The sequence below is a fragment of the Protopterus annectens genome, chromosome 8.part0, assembly GCF_019279795.1.
Source record: "Protopterus annectens isolate FY-2018-M chromosome 8.part0, PAN1.0, whole genome shotgun sequence".
NCBI classification, from domain to species: domain Eukaryota; kingdom Metazoa; phylum Chordata; order Ceratodontiformes; family Protopteridae; genus Protopterus; species Protopterus annectens.
Genome location: NC_056741.1, coordinates 963,383,097 through 963,399,949, shown reverse-complemented (window position 1 = coordinate 963,399,949; position 16,853 = coordinate 963,383,097).

The following is a 16,853-nucleotide window of genomic DNA, read 5'->3' as shown; positions in this document are numbered from 1 at the left end:
GGATGATGTAGTGTTTTGGTACCAATTTTTAAGAATAAAGGTGATGTGCAGAGCTGTAGTAACTACAGAGGCATTAAACTGATCAGTCACAGCATGAAGTTATGGGAAAGAGTAGTAGAAGCAAGGTTAAGAAGGGACGTGATGATTAGTGATCAGCAGTATGGTTTCATGCCAGGAAAGAGCACTACAGATGTGATCTTTGCTCTGAGAGTCTTGATGGAGAAGTACAGAGAATGTCGGAAGGAGTTGCATTGTGTTTTTGTAGACTTAGAGAAAGCATATGACAGGGTGCCTAGAGAGGAGTTGTGGTATTGTATGAGGAAGTCAGGAGTGTCAGAAAAGTATGTAAGAGTGGTACAGGATATGTACAAGGGTAGTGTGACAGCGGTGAGGTCTGCGGTGGGAGTGACAGATGCGTTTAAGGTGGAGGTGGGATTACATCAAGGATCAGCTCTGAGCCCTTTCTTATTTGCAATGGTGATGGACAGGTTGACAGACGAGATCAGATAGGAGTCCCTGTGGACTATGATGTTTGCAGATGACATTGTGATCTGTAGTGAGAGTAGGGAACAGGTGGAGGAGACCCTGGAGAGATGGAGATATGCTCCAGAGAGAAGAGGAATGAAGGTCAGCAGGACTAAGACAGAATATATGTGTGTGAATGAGAGGAAAGATAGAGGAATGGTGAGGATGCAAGGAGTAGAGGTGGCGAAGGTGGATGAGTTTAAATACTTGGGGTCAATAGTTCAGAGTAATGGTGAGTGTGGAAGAGAGGTGAAGAAGAGAGTACAGGCAGGATGGAGTGGGTGGAGAAGTGTATCAGGAGTGATTTGTGACAGACGAGTACCTGTAAGAGTGAAAGGGAAGGTCTACAAGAGGGTAGAGAGACCAGCTATATTATATGGGTTGGAGATAGTGGCATTGACAAAAAGGCAGGTGTTTGAGCTGGATGTGGCAGAATTAAAGATGTTAAGATTTGCACTGGGTGTGACAAGGGTGGACAGGATTAGGAATTAGTATATTAGAGGGTCAGCCCGGGTTGGAAGGTTTGGAGACAAAGCCAGAGAGGCATGATTACGTTGGTTTGGACATGTGCTGAGGAGGGATGCTGAGTACATTGGGAAAAAGATGCTAAGGATGAAGCTACCTGGTAACAGGAAAAGAGGAAGGCCTAAGATAAGGTTTATGGATGTGGTGAGAGAGGACATGCAGGTGGTTGGTGTGACAGAGCAAGATGCAGAGGACAGGAAGAAATGGAAACAGGTGATCTGCTGTGGTGACCCCTAATGGGAACAGCTGAAAGAAGATGATGATGATGATGATGATGATGACATGTAGTCACTTCTGTCAGGGGATTCTATCTTTTATATCAGTAATTAAAACATGTTATACAATGACTGGCCATTAACATTCTAAAATGAGCACGCTGATTGGCCAGCCCAACCAGCATGCCCATTGTAAATCTGAAAATACACCAATGGAAAAGGGTCCGGTCGCCCGAACTTTTTTCCGTTGGTATATTCTTTCATTTTAACTTTTATTTTCCAACAAAAATAAAAATAAAATTTGTAGTTCACACTCCGGACATACAAGAGAGACACCATGCAGAAAATACAAGGGAAATCAGGTATGCTGTTTAAAACTAAAGACACATCTGATTTTCCTTGTATTTCCTCCATTCTGTCTCTCTCCTACCCTAAACTTCCCAAACCTTTTTTTTTAATTATAAAAAACAAAAAAAGAAAGGAAAAGCAAAGCAATGGAGATCTTCTTTTCTCCGTTGCTTACATTCCCGAGCACTGATGTACTGGGTATGCATGGGAAGGGAAGTCCCATACACATGTGCAGTACATCAACACAAGGAAGCAGTATACCACCAGCTGTGGAAGAACAGTAATGCGTCATTATACAAAGGCATTATTTAAGAAAAGTATTTTTTTTCTTAAATAATATAATTGAATAATAGCAATAACTGACTCCATGGTTGTGGTATTTTGAAATTTACCCACAGTTGGCTTTATTTAATCACTCGGGCTTTGCCCTTGTGATTAAAGCAAACCAACCATGGATAAATCTTCAATATACCACACCGATATCCTCGGTTATTGCTATATTATACAATGGTAACTCATTAACATTCACAAATGTGCACGCTGATTGGTCAGCCCAACCAGTGTGCCCTTTGTAAATCAAGCATATACCAACAGAAAAAAGTCCAGTCACCCGGGTTTTCTTCTGTTTTACATATGATAATGATTTTCAGTTTTCTTGAGCTAACTGCTTGAGAGGTACATACAGACAGGGAAAGCTAAAGAAATGTATTGGATTTTCCTTGTATTTTTGCCCTGTATCTCTCATACCTCTAAACTGTCCAGATTTCACAGGTTTTTTTCAAAGAAAAAAAAAAGAAGAGAAGCAGCAGAGATCTTCCTTTCTCTATTGATTCTTTCCACAGCACTAATGTACTGTATAAGCATGGGAATGTAAATCCCATATGCATGTGCAGTACATCAACAAAGAAGCAGAATACGGAAGCAACGCAGAACACCACAGCACCATTATACAAAGACATTATTTAAAAAAAAAAAACGACTCTTGGGTGTGATATACTATAGCAGTAACCCACGCCTGGGTGTGGGTAATGCTGGAGATTATTACGGGTTGGTTGGGTGACCAGAGCCGAGAGGGACGAAACAAAGCCAACTGTAAATAAATCCGGTAAAGTGAGTGCACCGATGTTATTGCTGTTATTAAATGACAATGACATTATTTAAGAAAAAATCTTGGCGTTTTCTCCTTGTGGCATGTATCATAGCTGCCCTCCAGCAGCAGCTCTGTGGTACTCGCATGGGAGCTGGAAATGTCTCGCATGCCTATGGAATACATCAGAGGAGTGGGCAAAAGCAACGGAGAATTTTTTACTGTTTAGCTATGTTTTATGGCAGGTTTAAAAAAAATTATTAATTTAAGCAAGATCTCCGTTGCTTTTTTACGGAGAAAGCACTTAAAGCTGCTTTAAAAGAGCGCTTTAAAAACTTAGTTAGAGGAAAGCGAGACTTGACGGGACCTTTTGATAACTTAACTTGTCACGAGTGCATTAGCGGACAATTGTTAACATGCATGCGCGTCAATCGAATAGCAATGAAGATTTACCCACAGTTGCCTTTGTTTAATCACTTGGGCTTCACCTGAATTATTAAACTACACCAACCATGGGTAAATCTTTATTATACCATGACCCTCCATTAATATTCCAAAACGTGAGCGCTGATTGGTCAGCGTGCACATTGTAAATCGACTTATACTAATGGAAAAAGGTCCGGTCTCCCGGACTTTTTCCATTAGTATAAGTCTTTTTTAAAACACTGTCTCGCTATGTTAAAGGAGTTTAACATAGCGAGACAGGTTTAAAAAAAGCAACGGAGATCTCCTTTGCTTTTTTTAAAGCTGCCTCGCTATGTTAAACTCCTTTAACATAGCAAGACAGTGTGTAAAAAGCAATGGAGATCTTGCTTTCTCCATTGCTTTTTTTTTAAAACCTGTCTCGCTATGTTAAATGGGTTTAATAGCGAGATAGCTTTAAAATAAGCAACGGAGATCTCCTTTGCTTATTTTAAAGCTATCTCGCTATGTTAAACCCATTTGACATAGCGAAACAGTTTGTAAAAAGCAACAGAGATATTGCTTTCTCCATTGCTTTTTTCAAAACTGTCTCGCTATGTTAAGTGGGTTTAACATAGCGAGACAGCTTTAAAATAAGCAACGGAGATTTTCCGTTGCGTTTTTTAAAGCTGTCTCGCTATGTTAAACCCATTTAACATATCGAAATAGTAAAAAGCAACGGAGATCTTGCTTTCTCTGTTGCTTTTACCCGCAGCTCTGATGTACAGGTAGGCATACGTATGAGCAGTACATCAGAACCGCCGCAGAATACCAGACAGCTGCGGAAGGGCAGCAAGGCGGCATTATACAATGCCATTATTTAAGAAAAGTAATTATTTTTTTTCTTAAATAATATTGTATTATAGCAATAACCCACTTCTGGGTGTGGGTAATGCTGGATTTACCCATGGCTGGCTTTGCTTGGCCACTCGACTTTACCTTCGTGACCAGACCACGCCAACCGTGGGTAAATACAGCATTACCCATACCCGGGCGTGGGTTATTGCTATAATATACCACACACACTGATCAGTTATTTCTATAGTAATCTATTTTAGCTAGTTCTGTTTTTGGAATTATATAATCCTTTTTATAATATCTCAGACAGATGCAATATCTTAATTCTTAGCTATACGGCACATACCTGTCTTTTTTTATCCTACAGACTACAGGGGGATCAGTCAGTTTCAGGTAAAGATCACTAGTGCCCCACAACAGAAATCTTACATGCACTCAGATTTTCAAAGGAGTACAGAATTCAGTTTGGCTTACTGCAACTAGAAATTTAATGTTACAATCTACCTTCCTCTTCTTCTTCTTCTTCTTTCGGTATTTCCTGGTTAGGGGTTGCCACCATGGATCACCTGTCTGCTCATGATTGGCAGTGGAGTTTTACAGTGTCGAGTTGCCAGCCTGGTGCCCAACTTTCCACAGAAGGTACACACATGCAGACACTCACACCTAGGGCCAATTTAGAGTGTCCAATCCATCTACAGCATGTCTTTGGGATGTGGGAGGAAACCGGAGCACCCGGAGGAAACCCACATGACCACACTCTACCTTCCTCTGCTAGTCAGATTACACTCTGTTAGAAACAGGGAATAAGATCCAAGATTATTAAAGGTCAATAACCAATGGGAAGAGAGAGAAAGAGAAACATATGGCATATGGAGTTTAATTTTAGGCTTATCAGATTACATACATTTCTGATGGCAACCAAACACCAGTTTGTATTGTGGGAAGAAAGAGAAGGAAAGTATTCCAACAAAAGAAGGTTGGTTACAAGTCAGAGGCACAGGCCTTGGAACTAGCAGTTGTTAATTCTAGTGCACTGAACTCTGAGACAAGTGTAATGTGGAATATACTCTGAAGCACATGATAGCAAGTACTATTTTTCACTAAACATGTCTTATTTGTGGAGTAACAGAATCATTTGATTAATTCTGAAGGTCACATGGCTGGCTATGTGTCACATAGGACATACACAGAGGGTATGCAGGTAACCAAAAAAATTTATGTTTACTTAAAGCCTATTTGTTTAAGAACATCAGTCCCAGGGGATTACGGGTAAGGATCCAACCACTGGTTAATAACATTGATGAGGAATTGCAAAGAGAATGGGAAGGTATACAACAACAAGTATTAATGGGATTTGTACAGGCTCTAGCCTCATACCATGACCGGTGTATAGATGCAGGTATATTGGAAGTGACCAAGCTGTGGGAACAATATAAACAATTTGAAGGACATAGGAATTATTCCACATGTTTACAACAATTAGCACAGGATTTATCAGCCCTAGAAAAACAGCTTAAGGAACGCAAGGTACATAAATTCAACAGGGACCTTATGGATTATGAAAAAGGGAGACCATTTGGCCCATTTAAAAGTTTAACATTTTCGAATGTTGAGTCAAGGTCCAATAAAAGGAAACACCCAGGATCTATATTAAGGAAAACCAGTTTTACATCTATGGGTATTTCAGGGAATGAGGTTTCCTCTTATACGGACTCAGAAATAGCACAAGGGACAGCCTCACCCACACCAAAATGTAACAATACCCACATGGATTTCCCTTTAGGAAACCCAAACACAGGGTGGGACGTAAACACAAGAAACATATCAGATGTGGAGACTTTGCTCCAAATCATGAGCAACAAATAGGACCTAATAATGTCCTTAACATTTCCTCTCAACCACTCACTCCTGAACAATTGGACTTACTCAATAAAGGCCTAACTTTTGTACCAGCTTTCTTTGTGGCAGTAAATGATTTTGTGTCAGATTTATATTCCTTTTGAAGAACATTGAATTTGAAATTATTTTTTGATGCTAATAATGAAACTTGCATTACTGATCATGTTTTTTATTTTCAGAGATCGAATTTTGTGCCACCTATGAATCTGGTGGTACAATTATTTCCACACAATATTCTCAAAGATTTACACACTTACCATGGGAAACCCGGATTAAATCACATAAGCTCTCAAAGACTCAACAAAGGGCCCTCATGGAACTTAAATCCAATACTAATATTGTGATTGCACCGGCTGATAAAGGGGGTGCTATTGTGGTGATGGATTTTGATACATATAATAATGAAGTCTTTAGACAACTGAACAACCAACTACAACCATATGTTTTATATGGTTATACCATTGGATCCAGCAATATGTTTAAACATCAGATTGATGACTTTTTTAAGTTGGCTGTGGATGAAGGGATCATATCTAAGAACACTGCTAAACATCTTATGGTTGCCAATCCTAAACGGCCAAATTTATACTTGCTTCCCAAAATCCATAAATCAATAACTAACCCCCCGGGAAGACCCATTGTTTCGGGGAGGGGATCATTAACAGAACCCTTGGCAGTCTTCCTTACACAATATTTAAAACCATTGTTGCCCTTGGTGAGATTGAGAATATGGGATACCACTGAATTTTTACAAATATTAACAGATGCCCAGGTTGAACCCCACTGGTATTTCTGTACTCTGGATGTGACCTCCCTATATACAAGCATTCCACATTGGGCTGGCCTCCTGGCCATAGGGTATTGGTTGGGTGTGGCTGAAATATATCCTCCAGGCTTTAATACCTTGTTACTTCTCATGACGGAACATGTCTTGACCAAAAATGTTTTTTACTACCAGGACAGATGCGTTTGGCAAACTAGGGCTACGGCTATAGGGGCATCTATTGCCCCAATTTATGCTGATTTATTCATGGCCTATATAGAGCAACATATTATATATGACCCTTCACATAATCTGTTTTTGCCAGAAATGGACATCTGGCAACGTTATCTGGATGATTGTTGGCTTATTTGGAAGGGAGATTTAGAATATCTTCGAGAATTTGTGGAATACCTGAATGAAAACAAATGGGGGATTGAATTCACTTGTATGCATGATTTAAATCATATCACATTTTTGGATGTTTTAATTACCATTAACATGGATGGTTCCTTGGAAACACAGGTATTCCTCAAATTTTCTGAATGCAATTCCCTCCTACATGTGTCTAGTCATCATCCGCCACATGTCATTCAGAATATACCTAAGTCTCAGTTTATGAGAATTAAACGCATCTGTTCTGGCAGTGACAGATATGAACATCACTAAATGGACATGGTCCGGAGATTTAAAGAATGGGGATACAAACCAGGTGTGATTGCAATGGCATGCAGGGAGGTCAGTGGTATGGCCAGACAGGAATTGTTGGAATATAAATGTAAGGTTAATGAGACTTCCCCCATTAGATTAATTACTACATATGGGCGCAACACGGACATTTTCTGTGATGTCATACAACAAAATTGGAACATTTTACAGGCAGATGAAAAAGTTAGGGCCTTGATTCAGGACATATGCAGATTTGGATTTAGGAAAGGTAGGACATTATCATCTCACTTTAATCATTACAAGTTGGCAACCCGGGTGGTTGCTCCCAATATACAGTCAACTCTTATGGGTGATGTACTTCAGGTTTGTTACAGTTGTGGTCATTGTGTTCATTGTAACAGATTAAATCAGACCAAAATGTTTACCAGTTGTACTACCAGTCAGGTTTATGACATCAAATTGTTTGCTAATTGTTCATCTGACTGGGTAATATATTTAGCTACTTGTTCATGCTCGGACTTTTATGTGGGCCAAATGTCCAGGCCTGTGAAGTTTAGGATCAGTCAGCATCTAAGTGATATCAAATTGAAAAAATACACAAATGCATTATATAAACATGTGATTAATCATCCTTCAGCATCTTTTAGATTCACTATCATTGATATTAATTAAGGGGGACAGAACAAACAAAATTGGTTGGCACAATATATTAAATAAAGAAAAAAGATGGATTATAAAGCTAGGTGCTTTAATTTCACCTGGGTTAAATGAAGTTTTATGAGCAGTCAATGGGTATTTCTTTTTTAATGGATGGGAGGGTATATAAGGAGTGTGGATGCTTTGTTTGGTTACACTGAGGAAGGGTTCAAATGTATGCTGAAACTGGTCTGTCTGTGATAACTTTATAATAAATTTACACTTTACACATCTTGTGCTGGCTTTTGTTTTTGGAAGACTGTCTCTTTAAGCCGTGCACTGCTGTACTTGCAGGGGACTTTTTCTGGATTTAGGGTATGCAGGTAAATGATATGGTCTGCATGAGGGCCTGCATGGAGGGTGGGGGATTCACAGCACAAAACAATTATATTATAGTTCTACTACAGACCTGTGGACCTTAAGGATAATAGCAAACCCTTGTTTGGGCATACAACAAAGAAAGAACAAAGAAGGAATAAAAAAAAAAGACATTCGATTGCTTGAATAAAAGTATAGGACCTGAGAGAATGTGGTTATTTTCTGAGTACAAAAGTGCTAGATATGCAGAGCTTGCATAAATGAGTCATAGCTTATTATTTCATGATACATACATGCTTTTATAACATCATACATCCATTTTTGTGGACAAAGAACATGAACACCTCAAGTCTGTAATTACAACAGCCTTCTCCCCACAGACTGACCTCTCTCTGACTAATGACATTTTAAATGTATTCATTGTTTTAAGTTTTACAGCCCAGTATTATCATTCATTCCATGTGTCTAGCATTCTCTTTGAGAAAATGTAGCACTATGTGCTCAGGACAAACTGATTTGCCACCAGCTGGAAGTTATATCTTGTTGTACAGTACTCCCTTTTGGCAGAAGTTCTTGCTGGGGGGTCTATGTTAAATCAGTGAATGCTTAAAATAGTGAATGCTGATTTATTGACCCTTTAAGGGCGAAAGCTGACAATCACAAAGACACTGTTCCATAAAAAATAAATAAATAAATAAAACACAAAATAAAGTGGGGGGCTTCACCCACCACATCCACTGATGTGGGGGGGCTGTGCCTCTACCCCACCTATTTAAATATTCCAACTCTGAGATCGCACCACAGTGGAGGAAATGGTAAAGTCCCAAAAACAGCCCAGAGATTTTTTTCCCTAGGTAAAAAATCGCTGTTCCGTGTCTTCGGGATCGTCAGCTTTTGCTATTAAAGGGTCAATAAATCAGCATTCACTGTTTTAAGCTTTCACTGATTTAATATATATCCCTTGCTGGTACCTCTCTGATACACACAAATCACATTTCCATGTCCTCTCCTTGGTTCCAGTCAGCAGAATTTCAGAGTATTAAACCTTCTCTCATATGGTGCTTACCTCTAGTCCCTTTACCATGCATTTTTTCATTCATCTTTGTCCTTTTTACCATGTTAGTGTTTATTTCTGTAAACTGTCTCTTGGACTGAATGCAATATTCATGCTTGGGTATCACCACTGTTTTTTTTACAGGAGATGCATAGCTTCACTGTCTCATTTGTCAGTTCATTTTACTATACAGCTCAGCAATCCTGTGGCATTAGTTTCTTCTTCTTCTTCTGGCAGTGACGGTTCATTCTCACAATTAATTCCCTTAGACTTTTTGCTGTCCTAGGTCTTAGAAAAAATACCAAGAATTTGTATTCTTCCCTGGGATTGCCCGATAATAGATGTGGCACTCTACACATACCCATATGCTACCTTCTGGCTGAAAATGCTACTAGTTTGCCAAAGTGTTTGCTGGTATTGCTTTGCCATCTGTCATTGCTCACCCAATTTTAGTGCCACCTTTTAAGAGATTTATGCTGTTATCATGGTCTCTTGTGATTCGTAGTGTTAGATGTTATGAAATTCAATGTTATGGGTTTTAGATGTTTTGGGTTTTAGATGTTCTGGTCTCAATGTTCTGAAATTAGATGTTAATTTTTCAAAGTAGACCCATATATATGTGTGTGTGTGTGTGTGTGTGTGTGTGTGTGTGTGTGTGTGTGTGTGTGTGTGTGTGTGTGTGAGGGTGTGCATATATGAAAAAAATATACTGCTCATTATATAGTACCTGGTGCATGATGTATTAAATATGAAACATCTTGTGCTGTAGTCTTTTGATAATTAAAAAGCCATGAGTCATGCACTAAGGCCAAGATTCAGAAACAGGCTTGGTCACAAGTGGTAAGGTTGCAGTAAAATGAGCCTTTTAGTATGAACACAAAAAACAGTGATTCAGACACATTAGCCACAATGAGAAAATATTTCATTATTGACTAATTTGCATGTCTCTGAATCACTCAGTGACTATTGCTAGTGCTGACAGACCCTTTTCTGCTGCCATTGTTGTAACCACCTCAGATGCATGTTGACACAGTTTCAGTAAATGCAAACACTTTGAAAAATTGTCAAAGGAAAAATATACTTTAAAATTATCAAAACACGGTAGGTTCAGGTTAAGGCACTTTAATCTTGCAGTAAGGAGACAAAAACGTGCTAATACAGAGTTTGTCTAACTAGAATCAGGAAATGCAGACATTTTATACACTTTCTAATAAGAAATTGCCTACCAAGCTGACATAGTGAATCACAAGTTTTGTCATCATCATTTTGTAGTGATTGTTTTTACAATATTCTGCTGGTACTATCAATTTTTATGAGAAACTTCCTAAGAAAAACAGCGTGGCCTTGGCTACCACCGGTTAGATATATGCAATGTTACCATTCAAGGTACTATGGCTAATTCGAGCACAAAGCAAGTATAGATTGCAGTTCATTTCTCTAACAGTCCTTTGTCTATGTTATCTCTAACTTCTGCAGCTGTGTATGTCCTCATACTTCGAACAGAGCTGATTGCTTAAAATCATTACATTTACAGTATATAGCATTGTTCATTCATTTCTTCCTGACCTAGCAGATAATCACCTGCTTCTCAAGTACATTTCCAAAAGGCATAAACATGAATATTGCTGTGCTAGCAATTACTAGGTCAGAGGGCATCTTGCAAGTTTCAGAAAGCACACTACAGTTTCAAAAAGCATCTTTTCAGTCTCATATGAAACTCAACTGTATATAGAACAGTGCATATAAAATAGAATGAAAAACGTGTTAACTTATTTAGTTTCTAATTAGCATTAAGCATACACACATTAATACATATTTTTCTGACATTTCCCCCCTGTTAATACTTTTTAATTCTAGTTTCAAAAGAATAAACAGTTTGCTTCTTCTCCTAACCTCTTCCATTCAGGATTTGCAGTTAAGAAAGTCATTCAGTTTAAACTTATGAAAGTGTTTCACATTCTAACAATTTTTCAATTTCAGTATTTTGATACAAAGTCTCAGAAACTGATATATCTATACATTCTTTGATTAACTTTTTCATGCAGGGAATACCACAACAAATACATGCTCCTAATAGGAGTAATCCCACACAAATTGCAATCAGGATGTTCATTAGGATGGAACCCCACCCCCCAAACAAATTCTGGAAAAAGTCCGTCAGAGGGTTTGGGCCTGGTTTGGTCATGGCCGACACTAGCTGTATCACCTCAAGGTGGATGTTTATCTCATGTTGATGATCAAGTATATACGCACAGCACTCTTCTTTGATTAAAGCGCACGTACCACCTCTCGCCGCTAGGGTGAAGTCAAGGGCCATTCGGTTCTGGAGCACTACAGTTCTCATAGCATTCAGTTCATCGGTTATCAATTCAAGAGCAGAAAAAATTGCATTACTCATTACTTCGAGAAGTTTAGACAGTTTTCGCAGCTCCCAAATCGATTTCACTGCACCATATGCAGGTAATATGCCTGCCCACGATATAACAGCATCACTCAAGTCCATGTGCATCAGTTTGGTACCCACAGTATGATGGTCTTTCCAGCCCGCCTCGATCTGTCCCACTGGATTTTCAGGCTTCCTGACAGCTTTCTTGGCCACATCTCGGGTATTTTGAATATTTCCCTGAGGCAAAACTGCAGTGTGTCATATGGCCGGGACCAGGAACCCCAAAAAAAACAACTGCCGGACCAATTCTCAGGTAACCATTTATATGCTTTCTTACCACACACAAAATAACAATCCTCTACCTTAGTAGTTACTTTGTTACGAAATGGCTGCCCTGCATGAAACATTTTCCTATCTATTACAGATAGTTGTTTAAAAAGTACAGGATTACGTTGCACTTGTTCAATAGTCTTATGCATGGACTCAAGAAATGAGTCATAATTTGAATTACAAACTGTACCCATTTTGTTTGCTTTGGTATAACATTTGTAAAGTACAGTCACATTGCACCTGCTCCAACCCACTTGAATTGTGTCATTCTTATAAAAACATACAATTCCCTTTTGTGTCACAGGCAAACACAGTGCTACCTTATCATATGCTTTAATAGCTACGGTGTCATAAATCAAATTTTCCCAGGTCTCATTGACCCCTAGGGGGACTGCAGTCATTAATAACCCCCCGTATGCTGTTGGTATGGCTGTGCAAATCCAGCAGTTCAAAACATTAAAAGTCTCAGCATACACATGTGTAATTGCGTGATAAGTGTTAAAGTCTGGGTGCAAGTCTATGGTCGGCTCATCACGTTTAATCAGTTCAACTTTTGTGGCAGGAAAAAGGAAAGGCCACAACAAAAAGATCAATGTTATCAGTATAGCTACCAGAATAATCATGCAAGTTTTCTGAGGATGTTCTGCATCTCTGTTTGCTCTATACCTGGTCATTTTGTTCTCGTTGTACAACAGTAACGAGGTTTTTGTCCAGTTCAAAGTTCTTAACCAGTTTAGTGTGTCAAATGAATCCAGGACGCTCGCTCCGCGATCTTGACTGCAGTGGGTGTCGACAGTAGTACCTGGTACAGCCCTTCCCACTTCAGAGAACTCCAGTTTTTTCTCTTCACCACCTTCACCCAGACCCATGTGCCTGGGGCTACTGCTGCTTCCGATGGTCTTGTTTGCTCTTTATCTGAAACAGAATTTAACTGCAAAAGTTTGTTATTCAAAAATCACCTCATATACCCTGCAAGTGAACTGTCAGCCTCCTGCTCTGCAGGCATGAGAGGTTTACATTGAGGTGTATAATATGCCCTCCCAAACAGAACTTCAAAAGGAGTTAACCCTTTTGCATTTGGAACAGTTCTCATGCTCAACAGTGCCAGAGGTAAACAGTGCACCCAGTTCTTTTGTGTCTCACTAATCAATTTTCTAAGCTTGTTTTTCAAAACCCCATTATGCCTCTCTACAAATCCTGCAGATTGGGGGTGGTATGCACAATGATTTTTCAGAGAAATCCCGAAATAACGGCTAAGTTGTTGTATAGTTTGATTTACAAAGTGTGTGCCATTGCCACTATAAATCTTTTCCGGTATGCCAAATCTAGGAATAATTTCTTTAACGAGAACTTTTGCAACAGTAGCTGCATCTGGATTTTTAGTTGGAAAAGCTTCCACCCATTTGGAAAACATATCTATAATGACAAGGCAGTACTTCTTATTTTTGCATTTGTTCAGTTCTATAAAATCCATACAAATAGTATGGAATGGATACGGTGGAATAGGGAAACTCCCTTGCTTAGGTTTCAATGCCCCTTGTGCATGATGCTTGTTGCAAACATGGCATGCTGCACAAAAATTTTGTGTGTAGTTTGTAAAGCCATACATCGTAAACACTCGATTCACTAACTGTACCATCCCCCCTGTTGAGACATGGCACTGCCCATGGCTCAACAAAGCTGCATATCTAAACAAGTTAGATGGTAAAATCGGTTTGTTTGCTTTGGAGATGTACAGTCCCTTCTCAAGGATTGCTCCTCGTTTTATCCACTTCTGTTTTTCTACATTTGTAGTAAGTGTCTGCATTGTTTTTAACATTTCTAAGTCTAAAATCTCAGATGGTTGTAATTCCTCACTTAAACAAAAACTTCTGAAGCTGAAGCTGCTTGTTTTGCAGCTGTATCAGCCCTCGCATTACCTTTTGAAATTCTATCCTGTTGCTTGGTATGAGCTACACATTTACAACTAGCTACTTTCTGAGGTAACTGAATAGAGTCTAACAAGTCTAAAATAAATTGCGCATGGTTAATTGGTTTATCAGTAGATGTTATCATTCCTCTATTTCTCCACTGCTGCGCAAAAACATGTACAGTAGAAAAAGCATACTGACTGTCAGTAAACATTTTTACTTTCTTAACTTTTGGTAAGGTACATGCCCTTGTCAAGGCAATCAATTCTGCTGCTTGTGCAGATAAGTCATGTGGTAAAGACTTTGCTTCTAAAATCTCGGTATCAGAAACTACTGCATACCCCACTAGATTCTGTCCTGTAGGACCCCTCCTGCACGAGCCGTCCACATAGTATGTCACCTCGGCATCATCCAAGGGAACATCTGTAAGGTCATTTCTAGGTAGTGTCTTTTGCTCAATCTCCTGCAGGCAGCAGTGTGGTTTGCCATCTGCAGGGGTTGGGAGCAAGGTTGACGGATTCAAAGTTGTGCATCGTTCAATTGTCATATGAGGTTGGCTCAACAGTATAGTCATACAGGAAAGATGTCTAGCAGGAGAAAGATATGCTACTATTTCTTGCAGTAAAATAATCGCGACTGCATGAAGCACTCTCAATGTGAGAGGGTGGAATAACACTACTGAGGCTGAAGCCTGCACTGCCATTGCAGCTGCGACTACTGCTTGTACACAGTGGGGCAAGGATCGTGCCACTGGGTCTAGCTGTGATGAATAGTAAGCTATGGGGTGTTGTTTGTCCCCATGCTTTTGTGTTAACACTGATGTCATATAACCTTGCTTACAGTCTACAGTTTGGAAAAATCACTTATGATAGTTTGGTAATCCTAAAACTAAGGAAGAAGCTATCAGTTGTTTCAGTTTGCAGAAAGCTGATTCTGCTTCTGGTGTCCACTGTAATAAATCTTGTGCTGCCATCGGCTTTTTGAATATCAAGTTAGTCAGCGGAGCAGATTCCAAAGTATAGTTTGGAATCCAACTCCGACAAAAGTTAGTAGTACCCAGGAAGGACATCATTTCCTTCTTGGTAGTTGATTTAGGTGCTTGTAATATTGCTGTTTTTCTGTCTTCATCTAATATTCTGCCTTATTTGGATATTACATATCCCAGGTATTTGACCTGTTTTTTCCAAAGTTGCAGTTTATGTTTGTTTACCTTGTGTCCTTGAGTGGCTAAAAATTGTAATAATGCTATGGTATCCTCTCTGCATTCTTGCTGGGTGGGGGCTGCCAACAGAATGTCGTCTACATAAAGTAAAATCTGACTGCCTTTTGGTGGGATAAATCCCGCCAGGTTACTTGCCATTTCTTGTGCGAATATTGTTGGACTTTCACAATATCCCTGTGGTAGTCTCGTATATGTATACCGTTTCCCCTGAAATGTAAATGCAAACCAATATTGGCTGTCAGGGTCTATTGGTATTGAGAAAAATGCATTGCTAATCTCTATCACAGAAAAATACTTCTGTTGAGGTTTCAAATCATTTAATAAAGTGTGTGGATCTGACACCGTAGGTGCCCTGGGTATAACTGCGTCATTTACAGCTTGTAAATCTTGGACCATACGCCATTCTCCATTTGCTTTCCTAACAGGAAATAAGGGTGTATTACACGGTGAATCAGGAGATTCTATTAAGACTCCTTCCTTAAGTAAGACTGCTATTATAGGTTTGATTCCTATTTCTGCATCCTTTCTTAAGGGATACTGTCTCTTTTGAGGTCTAAATGCTGATTTTGGCATAATAGTAACTGGTCCTGCTGTATGAATAAGTCCTACATCTGATTTCCCTGTTGACCAGAGAGTCTCTGGTATGTCTCGTAAGGCTTTTTCCTCTTCCTCTGGTAAGAGTGCTACTCAGCTATCCTCACTTGCCTGTGAGTGCACAGCTGGGTGTGTCTGTGTTATCCAATTTAATTTCTGCTTTTGTACTCCTTGTTCAGAGAGTTCTAACTCTGTCTGTTTTTCCCACCTTGTGACTTTTTCTCCTAGGTCTGCCCACTTCAAATTTCTATCTTTGGTTAAACTTACATGTGGTAATCAATTAGATTTGTAAAGTGCTAGGAATTCCTGGGGCAATGAACAGCTTACTACACTGTTTCCTCCAGTGTCCCAGTACAAATTTCGTAATACTAACCTATCAGCATGGTTTCTAAACAGTTCTTGCTCATATTCTTTATCAGGTCCTGGTCTGTTACAGTAATATAGAGTGCAATGCAACAAATGCTGTTTATCAGTGTCAAGGGAGGGGGATTTACTGATGGCTACGTTCATCAGTTCTTCGGTTACTGCCCCTGGACCAGTCGTAACTAAGTCCTGGCTGTACCAATAAAATGTTTCACCCTCCGGTCACACTACAAAAGTATCCATTTGTCACTGTGCTTCCATACCCTGCATAGCTGGAACTACGGCTATGCCAAATATCTGCATTAGGTCTGTGCCCAAGAGATTCACTGGGCATTTTTCAGAAACAACAATTTTGCTATTCTGGGTCATCCCTGAAACTGGGTCAGTTATCGCTATGTTGTGGGAGAGTGGCTCCCAATACAGCTGTCCTTTAGCTGCTTTCACTAATATGTAGTCCAGTGATTCTGAATTTTCTGGTAGTTTGGAAGGATGTATCAGGGTCCATGAAGCCCCTGAGTCACACAGGAATTTGACTTCCCTCCCCTCTACCAGAAGTGTAACTTCCGGTTTTGTGACTGCCAAGTAGAGCTCTAAGCTCATTAATGCTAAGTCCAAAAATTTCATTTTCTTCATTATCTATGAATTCATGTACATCCTCTATTTCTTCTGTCACATCCTCTACCCTTTCTATC